Raw genomic sequence first — 22,035 nt, 5'->3', positions numbered from 1 at the left:
TAGCTCTATTGACTGTAAGTATCACAGTATAGGGACATTCATGTCTGTCACACATTTAATATATAGATAGAACTGAAAAATGTCTGGAAAGGTGACCTTGTCTTCATAGCATTTAAATTTTAGTACTTACACAATTTATTGCATTCTAATGAATATGGAAAACAGAATTTTAACTTGGAGCCCTATGGAGTCATATGACTTCCAACAGCTGAGCAAAAGAAAGGAAAAGTATAGGTTCATTAAAGAACTAAGAAGCTAAATGATGCCCTCCTAGATACTCAGCATCAGGTCACATCATAATGTTCAGAAAGCTCAGAATTGTGTAAAGATAATAGCAGACGTCAGGCCTAGTGGAAAACACAGCCATGCTGCATTGTGAGAAATACATTTGTTTAAGAGGGGGAAAAAAACCAAAACATGGTATCTATGAAAGGGCAAAAGCAAAATCCTAACTTGCGTTTCACCAGAATTTCCAAGTCTTTTTTTCAATGTCCCTTCATATAAAGTTTCTATGCTATAAAGGTTAACAGTGTAGATTCCAAAGCCTAATTTCCTGTGTTGAATTTCTACTCCTGGCATTTAGTAGCTATTTGACCTTGAGAAATGATGTAACTTCCTTTTACCTCAGTGGAAATAAGCTATGTATATACATACATGTATATGTATATGTTTGTGTATTTTTTGCTGTTTTTCAAGTACTAAAGAAGTTTAAGTGCTAGGTATTGTCATATAGAATTAACCCCTCTGGTTTTTAGCAATTATTATCATTAACCTTAATTAACAATGATTTGTACTGTATTGGATATCTATAAAAACTTCCATTAAAATACAAATAGCTATGCTTTCCAGGAAAGATGAGATTCATCAGAAATTTAATTATCAGAGAATGAATCATTTTGCAATTAACTCAATTATACATGAATTCAATGGTACCAAATCTTCCTTATGATGAACAAGAGGGAAAAGTGAGAGTGAGGATGTCATATGGCTAACAACAGGAAGAAGACCCCTAATGCCATGTTTGCTAGTGATCATTTTACTTTCGAGGAAGAATTTGATGGTGAGGAAAATTAAAGGAGAAGGTAATTTGAGTGCCCATATATTTAATTCTTTAAAATACCTAACATACATATTTATACAGTATAAAGGAAAATAAAAATCTAGAATAATTCTAAATGTTACTTATAGTAGTCACTAGGCCAGTGGAATCAATCATTGAGAAGTTGGGAGAGGTGTGCTAATTAAATCATTTAGAGATATCCAATATATTTCTCGAACTAAATGAAAATTTCTTTTTAAAAATTGACCCTTTCAGGCAAGCATATTGTTGAGATATCATGGGTGAATTTCCCCCATCATGTCTAGTAGACACTGTCTAGAAGCAGATGTCCTGGGTCTGGCTCTAGCAATCTTTCTGTCCCCTCTTCTATTATTTTCTCTGAGCCTTAGATGTTTAGAAGGTGTGTCACACATGGATCAATTGGTGTTGTTCACTCCAAGATCATTTATTTTCTGCACTTTGACTAGTTTTGGATCTCTGTAATAGTCTCCAACTCTTGGAGAAAAAAATATTCTTTGATAAGGGGTGAGGATTGTATATGTTTATAAGTATTTTAAGTTCCCAAGAAGTTCTAAAAGTATTCAGTTATATCCTATATCTTAGGTGTGGCATATAAAAGGAAATGTCATGTTAGCAAACTTCAAGCTATAGTCTGCTCTTAATAGTTTACTATAAGATATTGTAATTAACTGATAATTTCCACCATTAAATTCAAGTCATTAATTCATATTCAAATAATTTTGTGTCATAACAGAAGCATTTGCCCTGTTATTCCAATCCCTTTAATTGCTAGTTAGATGTTAAGAAATGGCTCAATACCAATGTAAAAAATAGTATATTCTTCTGGGGTCTTTGATAGATTTGAACACTAGATAGTCATAGTTACAGTTTTCCTTAATTATGATAGAAGGTAAATTGGGTACAGAGTTTTGCACTCATCAAGATAGAATAAATAATATTTTCTCCAAATATGCCAAATACAAATAGAGTGGACATTGTATATTTAATTCTTACCTGATAATTGTTCTTGTGGTTTATAGTTTTCTTATGTTAGAGTTAAAACCTTTCCTTTTTATCTAGATAAAGAGGGGAAATGTTTGGAATAATCTTCTGTATACTGTGAAGGTTTATCACTAGGATTGGTTTAATTAAAAAGCTGAACTGCCAAAAAAAATAGTTCAATACCAGAAGTAATTCTTACCAATTAAGTGTTTTATGGAATCAGTGGTTGGTACAGAAAATTTGTGTCTTACATTAGTTATTCTTTTACCCCCTAAAATGTCTTCTCACTGCTATAGATAGAGTAGAATGGAATCTGTCTCTAGGTGGAGTCATGACATTGTCTTAAGAGTTAATCCACTTGGGCAGGTAAAGGGCCTGGTTAATGGATCACTCCTAGGAAGAGGGATTCACTTAAGATAATGTGCTTTTCTTTCTCAGAACTTTCCACCAGCACCCTTCCCAGCATAGTTCCATGAGGTTTGGCTGGGTCTGCTGTTAAGCAAAATCCTTGAGAGTGTGTTTAATGGGTTAACAAGGATTTGTTAAGGTAATAAAGGGGAAGATATACTCATGAATACAGAACCAAGAGAACAGCTGCTGTCCATTCTGCCCAGGAGCTAATGGATCTAGCCATCATCTGAATCCACCCCAAGATGAAGGAACACAACCCCCCCTCCTTTTAAGTGATCATGTACATCAATCAGAAGCTACATGCAAAGGCTTATAGCTCAAAGCTAATTGGTGGAGATAATTCCCACTTCACTTCCCCTGTTTGTCTAAATAAGAAGGTTCTAAACCTAGTACAAAACTATATACAATGAGAATGATTATCAAGTAATGTCCAGGAGAAAGAAAGGGTAATAATATAAACAAAAATGGAACCACAACCAACAAGAACAACACCAAGCAGGAAACATATACTGTATGTCCAGAATACAGGTAAATGGCAAAATACAGAGATTACTCCGATAGCCGTTCCATCCTGAAGAATTTAAATCTAGTACCTGATATATTCTTAGCTAAGATATGAGAGAATTGCAACAGTAACCATCTAGTCTTCAACCTCATCCAGGACCTGAGAGGAAAATAGTATTACCTGAGTAAGCAGGAATTACAAGCAAGCAACTTCCAAAAAATACAAGGAATGACAGAAAGAGTTGGACAGTTGCCCAAGGTTTAGCTGCAATGTTGGGGCATCCATGTTTGTTTACAGGTGTAGAATATCTGATAGACCATTTTCAGAAGCAGGAATATTTTTGAAAGACTACCCTACCTGTCTTCGTAAGATTCAGCAGCCATTTTGCCTTGTGTCCTGTTTGTCCAGAATGGACAGCATGCTTACTTTTAGTAGTTGAGGTAAGGACAATTCTATGCCCAACAGACCATATTTGCCAAGAAGAGGACAAATTCCACATGGAGTGTCTCCGATGCCCAACATCCTCTCAGGACTAGATCTGTGCTGCCAGGAGCAATCATGTCTCACGTTGACAGAGTTCTGTTCTTAAAACATTTAAATGCTATATTCTCCAGGTCTATGAAGTGTTTGAAGATCACCTATCCATCTGACATATATTTCTGTATATCTAGGAAACCTAACTAACATAAATATATGTATGACAAGCATGGGAGACTATTAACCTATAATTATTATCAACATAAATAGCCTAAAGTCTAAAGCTTCACATTATAAAAATTAACAATCTGTTGTTTGAATATTAGATGGTTTTTTAATAAAAAAGCCCAGAGCCAGATATCAGAGTGAAAGCTAAGAGATCAGAGAAGCAGAGCATCCAGCCACTAGTTCTTACCTCTATGAAATCCTCAGCCTGAAGAGTGTGAGTTCCTGTTTCCTCAGGACTTATATACCTTTCTCTGCCCAGACATCACTTCCTGGAATTAAAGGCCTATGTGCCTCCCAGTACTGATATTAAAGGTGTGTGCCACCACTGCCTGGCTCTGTTTCCAGTGTGGCCTTGAGCTCTCAGAGATCCAGATGGATCTCTACCTCCCGAGTGATAAGATTAAGCACGTGTGCCACCATTGCCTGACTTCTAGGTCTAATCCAGTGGGTGACTCTCACCTCTTATCCTCAGGCAAGTTTATAAGGGCACACAATCTGTAAACAGATATGCAGTATAAAGATAGTGACCTCGAATTTGTGACAATATACAAAATATCTCAATCAGAGGTAGAAACGTATAGTGTAATATGATAACAATAGCCTTAATATGCATCAATATGCAAAATATCCTAAACAGAGGTAGAACAAACATATAGCATGGCAAATATAACTTTACATTTGTATCAATGTACAAAAATATTTTAAAGAGGAGAAGGAGCATATACACAATATGACAAATATAGTTTTGAATTGGTATCAATATACAAATTATTTAAAACAGGAATATAAACATAATTTTACATTTGTATCAATATATAAGAGTCTATGCCAATGCAAATTATCTAAAGCTGATAGTTTGCTAAACTAGTTTATAGATACCATAATCTACTTTATTATGCTATCCTATCTATTCCCTCTTTTTTTCCAAAGAGATTCCTGAGTTCTAACTTTATTGATCCACCTCAACCCTGTTAACTTACCACCAACTCCTAACAGATGACAATTATCCATAACCCTTAGAAAACAAAACAAACCTGGTGGAAGAGGAGTTGTCATTCTATATGGATACAAATAAATCAGGAAAGGCAGGATATAAATCAAGAGATTTAAGTAAAATGGTTCAAAGACCTTACAATTATGTACAAAAGTCAGAATTATATGCCATTTTTATGGTACTAATGGACATTGCAGAACCTCTCAGTATAGTTATTGACTCGCAGTATGCACAAAGAGTTGTTTTACATATTGAAACTGCTGAATTTATTCCTGATAAAACTGAGTTAACTTTGCTATTTATACAATTACAGGAAATAATCAGGGATAGGAATAATCATATATGTATATATAACACACATTCGATCCCATACGGATCTGCCAGGTCCTCTAGCACAAGGTAATGATGAAGTTGATCAATTATTAATAGGAAATGATCTGGAGGCCTCAGAGTTTCATAAAAAACATTATGTCAATAGCAAGGGTTTATAAAAGGATTTTTCCATCACTTGGCAACAAGTCAAAGAACTTGTAAAAAAAAAAGTCCTACTTTTTCCTTCTATAACCAAGCTCCATTGCTGGCAGGAAGCAATCCTAAAGGTATACATAGAAATGAAATTTGGCAAATGGATATGTTTCATTTTGCAAAATTTAGAAAATTAAAATATATACACCATAAGTTTTCCGGATTTTAATGGACAACTGCTTTGTGTTTGGAAAAGGCTGATTCTGTAATTATACACCTATTCGAAGTCATGACCATAATGGGTATACCTGTACAAATTAAATATTGACAATGCTCTAGCATATGTCTCCAATAAAATGAAACAGTTTTCACATAATATAAAGCATATTATAGTACACCACACAATCCTACAGAATAAGGGGTTGTTGAAAGATCTAATCACACCTTAAAAGAAATGCTGAATAAACAGAAAGGGGGAACAAAAATCCTCAAAGAAAGATTGCATAATGCTTTATTAACCTTGAATTTTCTTAATGAGAATGGAACAACAACTGTGGAGAGATATTGGACAGTAGAAAAAACTGAATCAAATCAGTCTGTGTACTTTAAAGTTATGTAGACCTTAGAATGGAAGCTAAAATGTGTGTCATGTTGGGGAAAGGGTTTTATGTTGTTTCCTAAGGAAAAGAAAAGCTATGGATACCATCAAAATTAATAGATTTGCTCCGAACAGGAGAAATCTCCTGATAAAGAGAAATAATAGCTCATCAATCAATATGACAATTCTACAAGTTGTAAGGAAAAGTCACCAAACAAGGGTCAGGACAGGGTTTTGTTTTTGTTTTTACAAGAAAATAGAAATATTGATCTTCAAGAAGTCAAAAGGCTTCAGACATCTAGATGTCTAAGGCAGAAGAGAAGGCTATCCAGAAAAAAATTTACAAGCAAAGAAGAATAGGACCTAATGATACCAATATTCTACTATTCTACACAGGATAAATGTATCTTAACAGTTCTTATTAATAAAATCAAACCTGAGGCCAGTTATTGGGGTGAAATGCTGGATGGTCAGAGAGACAGAAAAAGCCATAGCCACCTCACCTCGCCAGTTCCTCAGCTGGTCCTGTTTCCTCAGACTGGAAGCCTCTGAGTCCTCATCCAGAATGAATCTCAGCTGAACTGTGCTACTCAAAAGCCTGAAAGCTTAACCAGCCAAATGCTTCTAGTTTCTGGTCCTCATGCCTTATATACCTTTCTGCTTTCTACTACCACTCCCTGGGATTAAAGGCTCACTTTCTGGGATTAAAGACATGTGTCACCATGCCTGGTCATTTCCATTGTGGCCTTGAACTAACAGAGATCCAGAGGGATTTCTACCTCTGAAGTGCTAGGATTAAAGGTGTGAGTGCCACCATTTTTTAGCCTTTGTATCTAGTGGCTGTTCTGTCTCTGACCAGAGATAAGTTTATTAGGGTACACAATATTTTGGGGAACACAATACCACCATAGATAAAATCCCATTACCTAAGCATCTCTATCTCTTTACTTCTCAAAAAAGCTGTAGTCCTGACTCAATTAAAAATCAAAGCTGGCTTTGGAGTTGGAGCATGGCTCTCTCCTTCTCTAAATCCAAGCATGTTGTTAAAAGAAAAAATTAAAAGTTCTGTCTCATATCAGTATGACAGAAGGTAACCAAAAATCTAGGGATTATATCAAAATCCTATTTCTCCCCATACTTATTCTTGACTCTTTGAAACCATTCTTGAGATATAATGCTATCCTAAAAACTAAACTTTCTTTTTTTTATTCTTTTACTTTTATGTTTTTGTATTATTTATTTATTGTTTATTAAGAAAATGTTGTCATTCATTTTACATACCAATCAAAGATTCTCCTCTTCCCTCCTCCTTCCCCCCCCCAGCCGCCCCCTCCCAACCCATCCCCCATTCCCACCCACAAGAATGGAAGGTCTCTCAAGGGGAGGCACATTCAGTAGAGGCAAGTCCAAGCACTTCCCCCTGCCTTAAGGCTGCATGAGGTGTCCCATCACAAGTAAAGAACTCCAAAAAGCCTGCTCATGCACCAGGGATGGATTCTGATCCTACTGCCGGGGGACCCCCGAAGCAGATCAAGCTGTACAACTGGCTCTCCATGCAGAGAGCCTAGTCCAGCCCCATGCAGGCTCCAGAGCCATTCATCCAACTTTCATGAGTTCCCACTAGTTTGGTTTGGTCATCTCTGCAGGTTTCCCCATCATGATCTTGATGCACTTGCTCATAGAATCTTTCTTTTCTCTCTATGACTGGACTCCTGGAACTCCACTTGGTGTTTGGCTGTGGATCTCTGCATCTGCTTCTATCAGTCACTGGAGAAAAGCTCTGTGATGACAGTTAGGGTATTCACCAGTCTGATCACTTGGGTAAGGCAGTTCAGTTCAGGCACCCTCTCCACTATTTCTAGTAATCTAAACTGGGTTCATGCTTGGGGATCCCTGGCAACTTCTCTAGCACTGGGTTTCTTGCTATCCCCATGATGTCTCCCTCTGTCGTGGTATCTCTTTCATTGCTTTCCCACTCTGTCCCTATTTCAGCTCGACCATCCCATTCCCTTATGTTCTCATTCCCTATCCCTTACCCTCCATTGCTCACCCCACATCTCTAGTCTACTCATGGAGATATCATCTATTTCCCCTTCCCAGAGCGAACCATGCATCCTTCTTTGGGTCTGCCTTGTTAGCTAGCTTCTCTGGAGTTGTGGGTTGTTGTCTGGTTATCCTTTGCTTTGCATCTAGTATCTACTTATGAGTGGGTACATACCATGTATGTCCTTCTGAGTCTGAGTTTCCTCTCTCAGGATGATATTTTCTAGTTCCATCCATTTGCCTGCAAATTTCATGATGTCATTTTTTTTTCTCTGCAAAGTAGTACTCCATTGTGTATATGTACCACATTTTCTTAATCCATTCTTCAGTTGATTTGTATCTAGCTTGTTTCCACGTTCTGGCTATTATGAAAAATGATGCTATGAACATAGTTAAGCATATGTCTCTGTGGTATGATTGAGCATTCCTTGGGTATATGTGCAAGAGTGGTATAGCTAGGTCTTGAGGAAGATTGATTCTCAGTTTTCTGAGAAACTGTCACACTGATTTCCAAAGTGACTGTACCAGTTTGCACTCCCACCAGCACTGGAGGGGTATTCCCCTTGCTCCACATCCTCTCCAACATAAGCTGTCTGCAGTGCTTTTGATCTTAGCCATTCTGATAGGTGTAAGATGATATCTCAGAGTTGTTTTGATTTGCATATCCCTGATGACTAAGGATGCTGAGCAATTCCTTAAATGTCTTTTGGCCATTTGAAATACTTCCTTTGAGAATTCTCTGTTTAGCTCTATAGCCCATTTTTTAATTGGATTGTTCTTTATTTTGATGTCTAATTTCTCTAGTTCTTTATATATTTTGGAGATCAGCCCTTTGTCAGATGTGAGGTTGATAAAGATCTTTTCCCATTCTGTAGGCTGTCATTTTGTCTTATTTACTGTGTCCTTTGCATTACAGAAGCTTCCCAGTTTCAGGAGGTCCCATTTATTAATTGTTGCTCTCAGTGTCTGTGCTACAGAAAGTGGTCTCCTGTGCCAATGCATTCAAGACTACTTCCTACGTTCTCTTCTATCAGGTTCAGTGTAACTGGTTTTATATTGAGGTATTTGATACACTTGGACTTGAGATTTGTACATGGCGATAGATATGGATCTATTTGCAATCTTCTACATATTGATGTCCAGTTATGCCAGCACCATTTGTTGAAGATGCTTTCTTTTTTTCATTGTACAGTTTTGAAGTCTTTGTCAAAAATCAGATGTTCATAGGTGTGTGGGTTAATGTCAGGATCTTCAATTTGAGTCCAATGGTCCACATGTCATTTTTTATGCCAATACGAAGCTGTTTTTACTATAGTTCTATAGTAGAACTTGATGTCAGGGATGGTGATGCCTCCAGAGGTGACTTTGTTGTGCAGGATTCTTTTAGCTATCCTGTGTTTTCTGTTTTTCCAAATGAAGTTGAGTACTGTTTTTTTCATGTCTGTGAAGAATTGTGTTGGAATTTTGATGGGGATTGCATTGAATCTGTAGATTGCTTTTAGTAAGATTGATATTTTTACTATGTTAATCCTACCTATCCATGAGCATGGGAGATCTTTCCATTTTCTGATATCTTTTCCAATTTCTTTTTTCAGAGACTTAAAGTTCTTGTCATACAGGTCTTTCACTTGCTTAGTTAGAGTTACCCCAAGGCATTTTATATTATTTGTGGCTATTGGAAAGGGTGATATTTCTCTGATGTCTTTTTCAGCCTGTTTATCATTTGTATATAGGAGGGCTACTGATTTTTTTGAGTTTGTCTTGTATCTTGCCACATTACTGAAAGTGTTTATCAGTTGTAGGAGTCCCCTGGTAGAATTTTTGGGGTCACTTATGTAGACTATCATATCATCTGCAAACAGTGTAAGTTTGACTTCTTCCTTTCTAATTTGTATCCCCTTTATCTCCTTTTGTTGTCTTATTTCTCTAGCTAGAACTTCAAGTACCATATTTAATAAATATGGGGAGCATGGACAACATTGTCTTGTTCCTTATTTTAGTGGAATCACTTTGAGTTTCTCTCCATTTAAGTTGTTGTTGGCTGTCAGCTTGCTGTAAATTGCCTTTCTTATGTTTACGTATGTTCCCTGTATTCCTGATCTCTCCAATGCCTTTATCATGAAGGGGTGTTCGATTTTGTCAAAGGCCTTTTCAGCACTTAATTAAATGATCATGTGTTTTTTTTTAAGTTTGTTTATATGGTGTATTACATTGACAGATTTTCTTATGTTGAACCATCCTTCCATCTCTGGGATGAATCCTACTTGCTCATGGTGAATAATTTTTTTGATGTGTTCTTGGATTCAGTTTGCCAAAATTTTATTGAGTATTTTTGCATCAATGTTCATGGGAGAGATTGGTCTGTAATTCTCTTTCTTTGTTACATCTTCGTGTGGCTTGGGAATCAGAGTAACTGTAGCCTCATTAAAGGAGTTTTGTAGCATTCCTTCTGTTTCTATTGTGTGGAACAATTTGAAGAGTATTGGTATTAGCTCTTCTTTGAAAATCTGGTAGAATTCTGTGTTGAAACCCTCTGGTCCTGGGCTTTTTTTGGTTGGGAGACTTTTAACAACTATTTCTACTTCCTTAGTGGTTATTGGTTCATTTAAAATGTTTATCTGGTATTGATTTAACTTTGGTATGTGGTAGTTATCCAGAAAGTTGTCCATTTCTTGTAGATTTTTCAATTTTGTGGAGTGCATGTGTTTGAAGTATGACCTGATGATTCTCTGGATTTCCTTAGTGTCTGTTGTTATGTGTCCCTTTTCATTTCTGATTTTGTTAATTTGTATGCTCTCTCTCTGCCTTTTGGTTAGTTTGAATAGGGCTTGCCTATCTTGTTGATTTTCTCAAAGAACCAACTCTTTGTATTGTTCTCTTTGTTTCTATTTTATTGATTTCAGCTCTCAATTTGATTATTTCCTGGCATCTATTCCTGTTGGGTGAGTTTGCTTCTTTTTGTTCTAGAGCTCTTAGGTGTGCTGTTAAGTCACTAGTGTGAAATTTCTCCAAAATCTTTATGTAGGCATTTAGCGCTATGAATTTTCCTCTTAACACTGCTTTCATATTGTCCCATAAGTTTGGGTATGTAGTAATTGATTTCATTGAATTCTAGCAAGTCTTTAAGTTCTTTACTTTTTTCTTCCTTGACCCACTGGTGGTTCAGTTGAGCACTATTCAGTTTCCATGGGATTGTAGGCTTTCTGTAATTTTTTTTTTGTTCTTGTTGAAATCTAATTTTAAGCCATGGTGGTCTGAAAGAATACAGAAGCTTATTCCATTTTTTTGCATCTGTTTAGATTTGCTTTGTGACTGAGTGTGTGGTTGATTTTAGAGAAGGTCCCATGGGGTCTTGAGACGAAGGTATATTCTTTTTTGTTAGGGTGGAATGTTCTGTAGACATCTATTAAGTCCATTTTAGTCATAACATCTGTTAGGTCCCTTATTTCTCTGTTAAGTTTCAGTCTGCCAGATCAGTCCAGTGGTGAGAGTGGGGTATTGAAATCTCCCACCATTAATATGAGGGTTTTATGTGTGATTTAAACTTTAGTAATCTTTCTTTTTCATATTTGGGTGCCCTTGTATTTGGGGCATAAACGTTCAGAATTGAAACTTCATCTTGGTGGATCTTTCCTGTGATGAGTATATAATGGCCTTCTGGATCTCTTTTGATTGATTTTTAGTTTGAAGTCTATTTTGTTTGATATTAGGATGCCTATACCAGCTTGCTTCTTAAGTCCTTTTGATTGGAAAGTCTTTTCCCAGACTTTTACTCTGAGGTAGTGTCTGTCTTTGGGGATGGGGTTTGTTTCTTATATGCAACAAAAGGATGGATCCTGATTATGTATTCATTCTATTATCCTGTGTCTTTTACTTTTACTCTGATGTAGTGTCTGTCTTTGAGGATGAGGTTTGTTTCTTCTATGCAGCAAAAGGATGGATCCTGATTTTGTATTCATTCTATTAGCCTGTGTCTTTTTATAGGTGAATTGATACCATTTATATTAATGGATATTAATGACCAGTGATTGTTAATTCCTGTTATCTTTTGGTGATAGTGTGTATGTATTTCCCCTCTTTGGGATTTACTGCTGTAGACTTATCTATTGCTTGTGTTTTTGTCGGTATATCTGACTTCCTTAGGTTGGAATTTTCCTTCTGGTACTTTCTGTAATGCTAGATTTGTGGATATGTATTGTTTAAATCTGGTTTTGTCTTGGAATGTCTTGCTTACTTCATCTATGGTGATTGAAAGTTTTGCTGGATAAATAGTCTTGGCTGGCATCCATGGTCTCATAGTGTCTGCATTACATCTGTCCAGGACCTTCTAGCTTTCAAAGTCTCCATTGAGAAGTCAGGTGTTGTTCTGATGGGTCTGACTTTATAAGTCACTTGGCCTTTTTCCTTTGCTGCTCTTAATATTCTTTCTCTATTCTATATGTTTAGTGGTTTAATTCTTGTGTGACAAGGAGACTTTTTTGGGTGGGGGTCTAGTCTAGTTGCTGTTCTATAAGGTTCTTGTATCTTCACAGGTATTTCCTTCTTTAAGTTGGGAAAGTTTTCTTCCATGATTTTGTTGAATATATTTTCTGTGCCTTTGGGTTGGTATTCTTATTCTTCTACGTAGCCAGAAGTTTTCCTTTGTCCTGCCTGGTCTGCAGCATCTCAGACCCAAGTAAACACACAGAGGCTTATATTAATTAAAACTGCTTGGCCATTAGCTCAGGCTTACTACTGACTAGCTCTTACACCTAAACTCAGTCCATTTCTGTTTATCTATATGTCACCATATTTTCTGTGGCTTTACTTGTGTGCTATTACGTGCTGTTCCCTGGACGATGGGCTGGCATCTGCTCACTCAGCCTTCCTCTCCCAGAATTCTCCTTGTCTGCTTATCCCTCTTTTACTTCTTGCCTGGCTACTGGCCAATCAGTGTTTTATTAAACCAGTGTACAAAAGCATTATTCCACAGCATTTCCCCATTTTCTGTTTAATGAAAAAGGAAAGTTTTTAACTTTAACATAGTAAAATTATATATAACAAAACAGTTATCAAGCAAGAATTACAGTCAAGTCCTGACTGGAGTAGTCTGTGAGGTTGCATTGTCTGAGCCAGTTGCCTTGAAACCGTTCTGGATATTGGATCATCTGGGCTATGGTTTTATTGGAGACCTTTCTGGGGGTCTTAGCTGGTCAAACCATATTTGTCTGGTAGCAATCCACAGGTTTTCATCTTCTGTGGAAACAAAAGCAGAGCCTCCTTTCCAAAGCAAAGTATCCTTTGACATAGATTTTGAAATCACGATATTTTTAAAATACATATATTGATTTAACTAAGCAGCTTTTACAATCAAATGTCTTTTTCCATTAAAAATCCCAAAGACAACGTCATCCAGATTCTCTGTGTAATATCCATCTTTACATGGCTTATTTTTCATATTACCTTTACTGTCTCTTTAAAGACTTTTTTATTTTTTAAAACTATTTCTTTGTATAACTGTCTATATTCCTTTTTCTCTCTCATTTGCATAGTGTCTCAGATTTCCTGGAAATTCTGTGTTATGACTTTTTCGGCTTTGGCATTTTCTTTGACTGATGATTCTATGTTCTCTATTGTATCCTCCACACCAGAGATTCTCTCTTCCATCTCTTGTATTCTGTTGCTTATGCTTGCATCTGTGTTTCTTGTTTGTTTACTCAGATTTTTTATTTTCACATTCCCTCTGTTTGTATCTTCTTCATTGTTTCTTTTTCACTTTCAGGTCTTTAACTGTTTCCTTCACATGTTTAATTGCTTTTTCATAGTTTTCTTGGCTTTCTTCAAGGGATTTATTGATTTCTTCCAAATTTTTGTTTGTCTTTTCCTCAATTTCTTTAAGGGAATTTTTATTTCCCCTTTAAAGACCTCTAGCATCTTCATGAAGTTATTTTTAAGGTCGCTTTCTTCTGCTTTGTCTACATTGTGATGTTCAGGTCTTTCTGTAGTAGAAGGCCTAGTTTCTGGTGATGCTATATTGCTCTCTATGTTGTTGTACATATTTTTTTCACTGTCATCTACCCATTTCTTCCTCCATTGGGTGCAAGAATTGCCTGTATCTGAGCAAGCTGCTATTGGTCCAGTCTATGCTTGTTGTGTTTGTGTCTCAGGGGGCCACTCTGGGTCTAAACTTAGCTCTTGGTCTAATTGGAGCTGGCAGATTCTGTACCTCAGGGAGCTGCTCTTGTTCCAATCCAAGTTGGCTGGTTCTGTGGCTCAGGGAACTGCTCCTTGTCTTATCAGGGTTCTTGGTCCAGTCAGAGCTTGCAGATTCTGTGTCTCAGGAAGCTTCTCTTGGTCCAGTGACAGCTGGCAGGTTCTGTGTCTCAGAAAGCCACTGGTGTCACAGGGGGTTGGGTCTTGGGGCAGGGCATGGGTCTTGTAGATTGGTGGGTCTGATGGGAGGTTTTGGTGGGGGAGCCTGCCTGCAGGAGTCTTCTCTGCTGGCCAACAACTGTTGGTCCAATGAGAGATGGCAGATTCCATGTCTCAGGGAGTTACTGGGGTCACAGGCGGATGGATATTGGGGTAGGGTATGTCTTATAGATTGCAGGGTCCGATGGGGGGTTTTGGTGGGGGAAACTGCCCGCAGAAGTTTTTCCTGCTGCCTAGCAACTGGGGCAGGGTTGGGGTGTGTGTGTGCCCTGGAACTGACTGTGTTCCAGGTCCCAAGTCCTTGAGGCTCTTTTTTTGATATTAATAACGTTTAACTGTTCCACAGTGAATAATAAAATTTTCCTAACAGTGATCTCTAAAGTCTCCAGAAAGAAGATGGGGCCACACAACAATGATTCTACCTGGTTTATAATGATTCCACTGAGCCAACAAACACCACTCAAAGATCAACTTTCGATTATAAACTGCTCAAGACAATTCCAAGGTGGCTAGCTGAGAAAGTACACCATCTTACACCTCTAGCCAGAACTTGAGATAAGCCTTGCCCACTACTCTAAGACTGGCTACATATGTTACAGCTAATCTTAATGAGATTTATCCATTGTTTTAGTTTTCTTACAGGATCCCATAGAGATACCATGGCCCCCTAGACAGCAGGAAACAATTCTACGAAAACAACACCCCCTCTCCCAAGAGTCTGCCCTCCTTTCTCATGCAGAAAGGCATATCTGTTCATTTTTCTTCTCTCTTATCTTTCTCTTTGGGATGCTGCCCAGAGCCCCCATGTACTCTTAGACTCCCTGGTGATATGGACTTCCTTTAGTCTTTCTCTGAACCACTCCTCCCTGCTGTGTGGCTTAACTCCATCCCAGCTTATTTTAAATGGTATTTTTTTTCCTATCTCTTTCCCATTTTTACCTCTGGAGTAACTATAGGAATTACACTTACCTGAAACTTCCCTGCCCTTTTTTTTCTATTTGCAGTTAGCATTATAAGGACTGAACAGGTTACATTTGTACGTATAGTTACATGTATGCTATAACAGTTTTTAAAAAGTGCCCATGAATATGCAGGAAAACAAGGAGGAGTGTGTGGGAGAGTTTAGAGGGAGGAAAGGGAAAGGAAAAATGTAATCAAATTATAATTTTAAAAATAAAAAAATAAAACCATCTAATTATCCTTGAGCTTCCATTTGGGTCAATTCTTAATTTATTTTATTAATGAGACTAAGAACCCCACGATGGGCCCCAGAATTTCCCAGTGTCATATGGTGGTACCATAAGGACTCTCTGAGATTTTAGGTTATACTTCTTTCCTGCTTTCAGTTCTTTAATCAGTGGAGAATGTGAATCCATTCCTGCACCCTCAGCAGCATTACAAACTTTATCTTACTGCTTTCTGTTGCTCTTCTCTCACAAGTGCTCAGTATCTTTATCTTTTTGCCATCTTTCCCTTCCATTGACTATTTTGCCTCTATCCAAGGGAGTTATTACAGACGCTTTGGTTCTGAGTCTCCACTTGGGACATGTGTAGAAATAGCTTTATACTTAAGTTTTGGAGCACTCTCACAGTCATGCCAGATAAAGGATTATTTTCTTCCAATATTGTCAAGGTATTATTAGAAAGGCAGTGGAGCCAAACTGTTGAGGTTTAATCCTGGCTTTCTCCTTTCTTTAAACAAACAACAAACAAAGATCCATGTATTTTAATACATGACTATTTGTGAGTGTTAATATATATGAATGTGTATCACGTGTATGCCTATTGACATCAGAGGCCAAGATACTACACGAGATCCTTCAGAACTGGAGTTAAAAGCAGTTGTGAGCTGCCTAATGCTGGTGCTGGAAACCAAGCCCTGTTCTCTAAACTGCTGAGCCATTGTTCCAGCTTAAGCTTTCTTATTTCTTAATGTCCATTGTCAATTCTGAAATTTTCTATATACCTCATCATATTCTCCTGGTATAAAAGAGGAATGATAGTAGTGTTTAAGAATTCATGCACTGGTGTGAGGACTAACATGCAAGTAACTTTGATTATACTTAGCACATTATAAGCATCCAAATTCAACAACTGTTGCTGGCTAAGGCTCAAACAATGTCACCACAGTTTTAGGCAACCTGGAGTTTTCTAAAGTAACATCTGAGCATGCTTTTATGCCTCAACCCACGACCTGCCATTTGTCTTATGCAAAGGATTCAGTAACCATATTCATCTCTATTTACAAAGCCAGAAACATTGCTAAGTTTTGAGCGTGAGAGTTACATGCTAGAATGGAGGAAGTTCTTTTGTCTCAAGAGAACTGACTTTTGAGGTTAAGCAAACTTTTGCCAGGCTGATCAGTGCTTTAGCCAAAGGATTTGGAAACAAGGTTTACCATGAAAGACAGAAAATTGTTTTCCTCCAGCATTCCTTATATGAATAAGCCACTGGATTCTAATATTTTTTGTCAAGTCTACCATATCTATTTCTTTCCCTCTTTACCATTCTGCTTGTTTTAATGAGTCCAATGAACTAAATAATTCCTTATCTACATTTTCTTTCATCTAGCTACTATCCTGAGTGCTTCAGCAGTGTTAATCTTCCCAAAACTCTACTTCTAGAAAGTTATTGTTCAACATAAACAAATTCATTCCAAAAGAACATTGTCCTTGGCCTGCCATTCAAAATCTACAAGAATTGGTGATCCCAGAAGGGAGTTGAATCACATTTCCTGAATGTAGCTAAACATAAATTTATCTTTACAGGAATATGAAAAGGCCAAAGTGAGATATCTCAATTAACTCGGTGATTTTACTGACCTTGCTTGTCTTCTGGCTCTAAATTTGCATATATAATTAACCTTTCTGGGTCACTTTCAGTGACCGCATAGGAAGCAAAAGGATAATTCTTAAGCCGTTCCACATGGGGGTAGCAAATACTGATGGAGGGGTTATGTGTCCAATACTATGTGTCTAGGAAAGAAAATGGGAGGCATGGTAAAGAGAACTCCAATAATATCTTCCCCATTGATATAATATCCAATTTTCTTTTAGGTAAAGGTCAGGTTGCAGAATCATCAGGGTGCTTGCTAAATATATATATATCTGGGTCCTCATTGCCAGAAAACTACTAAAGGTTTATATAGTAATTTATAAGATTCACTAAGGACACATAAGTGTAAAAATCCTATCTAGCAGTGTGCACCTCAGTATTACCACCATTCCTTAGACCCTTGCCACTTAAATAAAAGCATCTTTTCTCCATTTCTACATTTGTCAAAATCATTTTTTTCTACATCAAGGCTGTTATAAATGCATTTTTTCTCTGATATCTCTACAGAATCATTTCTTTGACGAACTATTTCTTCTTATGCAATGGACTGATTATGAAGCATTCTCAGTCTTCTAAAGGTGGGGTTTAATTCTTTCATTGAGGATTGACTGCTATTTGTTAATTTAAATTTAAATAAGTATGTATGATACCTTTTTAAAATATTTAAGAAGTATGACATATCAAGTCTCCAATCAAATGGAGTATTGGTTTTCTACACAAATTATATTCATCTGGGAGGATTCATAAACTCCCAATACCTGGATTCTACTGCAGACATTTTGATTTAATTGGTATGGAAGTCTATATCTTTTAGACCTCCCCAGGAGGTTGTGCATTGTTTCCCAATTTGAAAGCTACTGGAATAGAGCAGCTTTAATATGTCTGACCCAATTTAGAGGAAGGCCTGTGAGCTGTGTCAAGGCATTGGCCCTGGAGTTGGAATAAAGGAGATAAACTACTTCTCAATAGTAATTTCCATAAAGACAGTTGCAAGCAAGTGTGGAGTTTAAACAATGGAGGTATCTTCTTCAGCATATGCAGTTACAGTCTAGTTTGTATAAAAGCAGATGATAATTGACATAATGAACCTGGAAGGATTGTTACAACTTTTAAGCACCTAGATTTATGTGTAGAATTCAAATCCGAGAATGTCAGATGAATCTTATTCTAAATCCATTTTCCCTTTGTTATCAAATTGAGTGTTCAGCAGAATCCCTGGATAGACTGCTAAGCACAAATTCTTTGGAGTCTTTTCCCTTTTGAAACGTTTGTGTGGGTTAGTGTTATTTTTTGCAAGAAAATATATTTTTTTGGTCTGCCAAGATAAGAAAAATGTACCTTCAATACCAATACTTTGAAACAAATAAAAGTTGATCTGACCTAATTCAAGCAGATTTGAGAAAGGCATTTGAATCTACATTGTGTGTCTCTATTACTTAGCTCATCTATAGAACAGCCTTGTAGGATTCACTTCTAAGAAGAGAACATAGGAAATTTGAAATATACTTCCTAAATTTCAACTAAATTTTAAAATTCAAATATACCATGATTCTAGAAAAGAATGGAAATCTTTGTGTAATTTTGAAAGGGTAAAAACACCAGTATTTTAATTTAGTGCAGTAAAGTGAAAACATTTCCAGCAATAACAAAAATGTCAGTCAATGAGAAACAGATTAAATCCACAGTAACTGGAAGTTAGTGAGTACTTAATCCTGACCAAGCACTTCACTAAATGCTGATTGTTTTGTTGGTTTTGTATTGTGTCAATTTTCCTTCTCAACAACTGGGTTAAGTAGTGTCAAAGCAGAAACTGTAATGAAAAACAAATTAAACAAGCACAAAAAACTTCATTCAATGCAATTTCAATAGAGAAGACAGGAAATGGATCATATTGAACTCAGTTATCCTGAAACAAAGAATGAGAGGATTTTTAAGAACAGAGATGAACTATTTGAAAAGAATGTGATGTACATTGTAGCATACAGCTGTGTGGCAGACCAGAGGCACAGTCAGGAAGATCATCATAAACTGGAGGTCAACCAGGTCTATGTATCAAGTAGAAGGTTTTAAGCCCTGAGGGGTTATATAATAAGACACTGTCTCAAAATCAACAACAACACAAAACAAAAACAGAGGATATTAGTTTTGGAGTCATAGGCCATCTCTGTTTGACTCTATCAAAAGGGACATGAAGATTATTGTGTATTTATGGTAAAAGCTATTTTAGTAACTTGGAATAAGGTGACCCTTAGAGTTAAGTAGGTTTTCACTCTCCTTCAGAAATTTGGAGGACAAAATGTGGTGTGTTTCTAATAGATGATTCCTCGGTCCTAGAAAAAAAATTGGGTTAGCAAACTAATAAGACACCTTTAGCAAGATTTATATGGCAAACTATCAGACATAGGCATTTACAGATAAGAGTTTTCTAAGTGAATGATTGAAAGAACAAAGATTAAGGGTCTACTTTCAGGAAACCTGTCTATAGTTCAATCCTGCTAAGAAGCATTAGAGCTATCTTTCCGGTAGATATCAATCTTCATTTTACAAATGAAGCAATTGAGGCTGAAAGAAAGGAAGGTGTTTGTTTGTCTGCTAATAAATAGAGAAGCCATATCAATTCTAATGTTTGATTCATAATAATAAATTTGTACATTTTTTTACATAGTGTCATCATGCAGATAGTGATAAACCACAAAGTTTCAAAAATGTCTTCCAAAAGCTTACATATTTTTTTAATGGTAGAAAAACAATAGCAACAATTGAAAAAAAGAAGAGGTAAAAGTCAATCAGTTTGTCCTTTTCTTTTTTTAATTTCTAAGGAAAAAATATGAAAAGCTGCATTTAGAGTTAAGAGTGGTGAAGATTTCAAGTCATAGAAATTCAAATTATTTAGACTTACTGTTTTGTTTTAAATATACATGCTTTAGATTTTCCTTAACACTAAAGAAAGTGAAAACATAGAAAACAAGAAAAAAGAAAATAAAAATGATTAAGAAAAGTAAAATGAAGGAAAGGGAAGAAAATAGCAGTATTAAAACAGTAGAAGAGAGAGATGGTCAGAAGAAAAAATAGAAAGAGGAGAGAGATAAGAGTAAGTGAAAGAAAATAGAGAAAATTATGAAATTAAGGAAAATAGAAATAAAGGAGAGGAAAGATATGGTAATAAAAGAATAGAATACAGAGAAAGAAATTAAGAAAGATAAAATATGCAGGAAAAGAGAGAAGGAAAGGATGGGAAGAGGAAGGAGGGGATGAATATGGATCCAGAATGTGTTATAATTACTTCAAAACTAGTGTTCTTAGTCATCATAGAAGCTAAAAATTTAATTTCAAAACATAAAAAATAAAATGTTTAATGCTATGGAAGATGGTTCAAGAGTGGACACTAGAGAATGGGAAATGTAAAGACAAAGAAGGAGCAATAGAAGACTCCCATAAAAGTAGCAGTCACATGGGGTAGCTTTACTACATCTCTGATTTACTTCCTAACAACAATGCTATGTATTTAGAAAATCTTGCTATGACTGAAAGGAATATCCAGTTCCTATAACATTCTATAGCATTCTGTGCACATCAAGTACCCAAAATAAAACTCAGAGGCAATGATTAGAGTGGTGGCAATGATCACCAAGTTCATCCATGCTGTTACAAATATCATGATTTCCTTTTATTTAAAACTTGAACTATATATATATATATATATATATATATATATATATATATATATATAGTGTATAAAAAACTTAGAAGTGTGAGATCTTGTAGGAAAAAATAAGTAAGGCAACTAGATAGAAAAACTCTACAATTTTCTAACTTTGGGGGCTATGAATGGGGGAAAAATGATTTGGGGGAAAAATCTTTCTTTGGGCTTTACAGGTAGTAAAAAAGCTCTTCTCTGAGCTTATGGGGAAGAAAAAGTTACCTATGGAAGCTTTTGACATTGGGGACAGCTGAAATGCTAAGTCCAAGCAGCAGGAGAAAGTGTTTTCTCCCTGAGGCAAAAAATGCGGGTGTAAAAAGCCAAAAAGTTTAAAGTTGGGAAGTTTTGGGAAAAGTTTGTCTTTCTTTCTTGGGGGAAAAATCTTCCTCTTAAACTAAAAGCTTTTCTTGGAAAATTTGGGGAAAAAAATCTCTAAAAAGCCTTAATCTTTCTCAAAAGCTCTCTTAAACTTAAAAACTAAAGCCTTTTAGAACTCTCTTCTCAGAAGGACAAAAATTAGAATCACCCAAAGATATTAGTATGGGGATCACCTGTGACTAGCTTTAAGGGAAAACAACAAACTTCTTAAGAAAGCAAAACCTCTCTAAATTCTCTTTCAAGCTTTAAAATTCCTCCCTGCAATGCAGGAGGCAGGGACAAGTTCCTAAAAACCTCTCTTCTAAACTCTGTCTCAAGCTAGTAAAAGACAGTGGGTCAAAGTTCCCTGAGGGAAAGGCTTGGGAGAGAGTGGGTAAAGAGCTACAGAGAGCCCAAAAGGGCAGGAAACTACCTGAGAAAAGAAAAAAAAAGCCAAGCTTATCAGTATAGCCGAGCTGAGGAATCAAGGGTTTGTTTCTAAGTGAGCATTTCAGAATGAAAAGGTGCTCCTAATCGTCCTAATGCAAAGATCCCCTGAAGCAATGCAAACTGTCAGCATTGTACGCTTCTGACCAAAAACCCAGAGGCACCTGGCCAGCGCGCTCAGGGATTCTAGGGTTCCTGCAGTGGTAAACTTCCTGGAGCACAGAGCTGAGGCAGGAAGGTGCAGGACCCAGGGGAAGATTGCTAATGAACAAACAAAACTAAAACCAGTGGGAATGGCACAGTTGTCCACTTTCCTACAAGTCCCAGGTTGATAGATCCACAGCTGCAAAAAGAAATCTGAGAACAGCTTTCCTATCAGACTATGGACCTTTCTGGGAAAACAGTAAAGCTGAACTGTGTCTGAAGCAGTTGTGCTGCTGAATCAGAACACTGTCTGGGGAAAGAGCCCAGCCAGGGCAGAACAGAGCTATCCAGGAGTAAA

The sequence above is a fragment of the Peromyscus eremicus genome, chromosome X (assembly GCF_949786415.1).
Source record: "Peromyscus eremicus chromosome X, PerEre_H2_v1, whole genome shotgun sequence".
NCBI classification, from domain to species: Eukaryota; Metazoa; Chordata; class Mammalia; order Rodentia; family Cricetidae; genus Peromyscus; species Peromyscus eremicus.
This window is presented reverse-complemented; position numbering follows the sequence as displayed.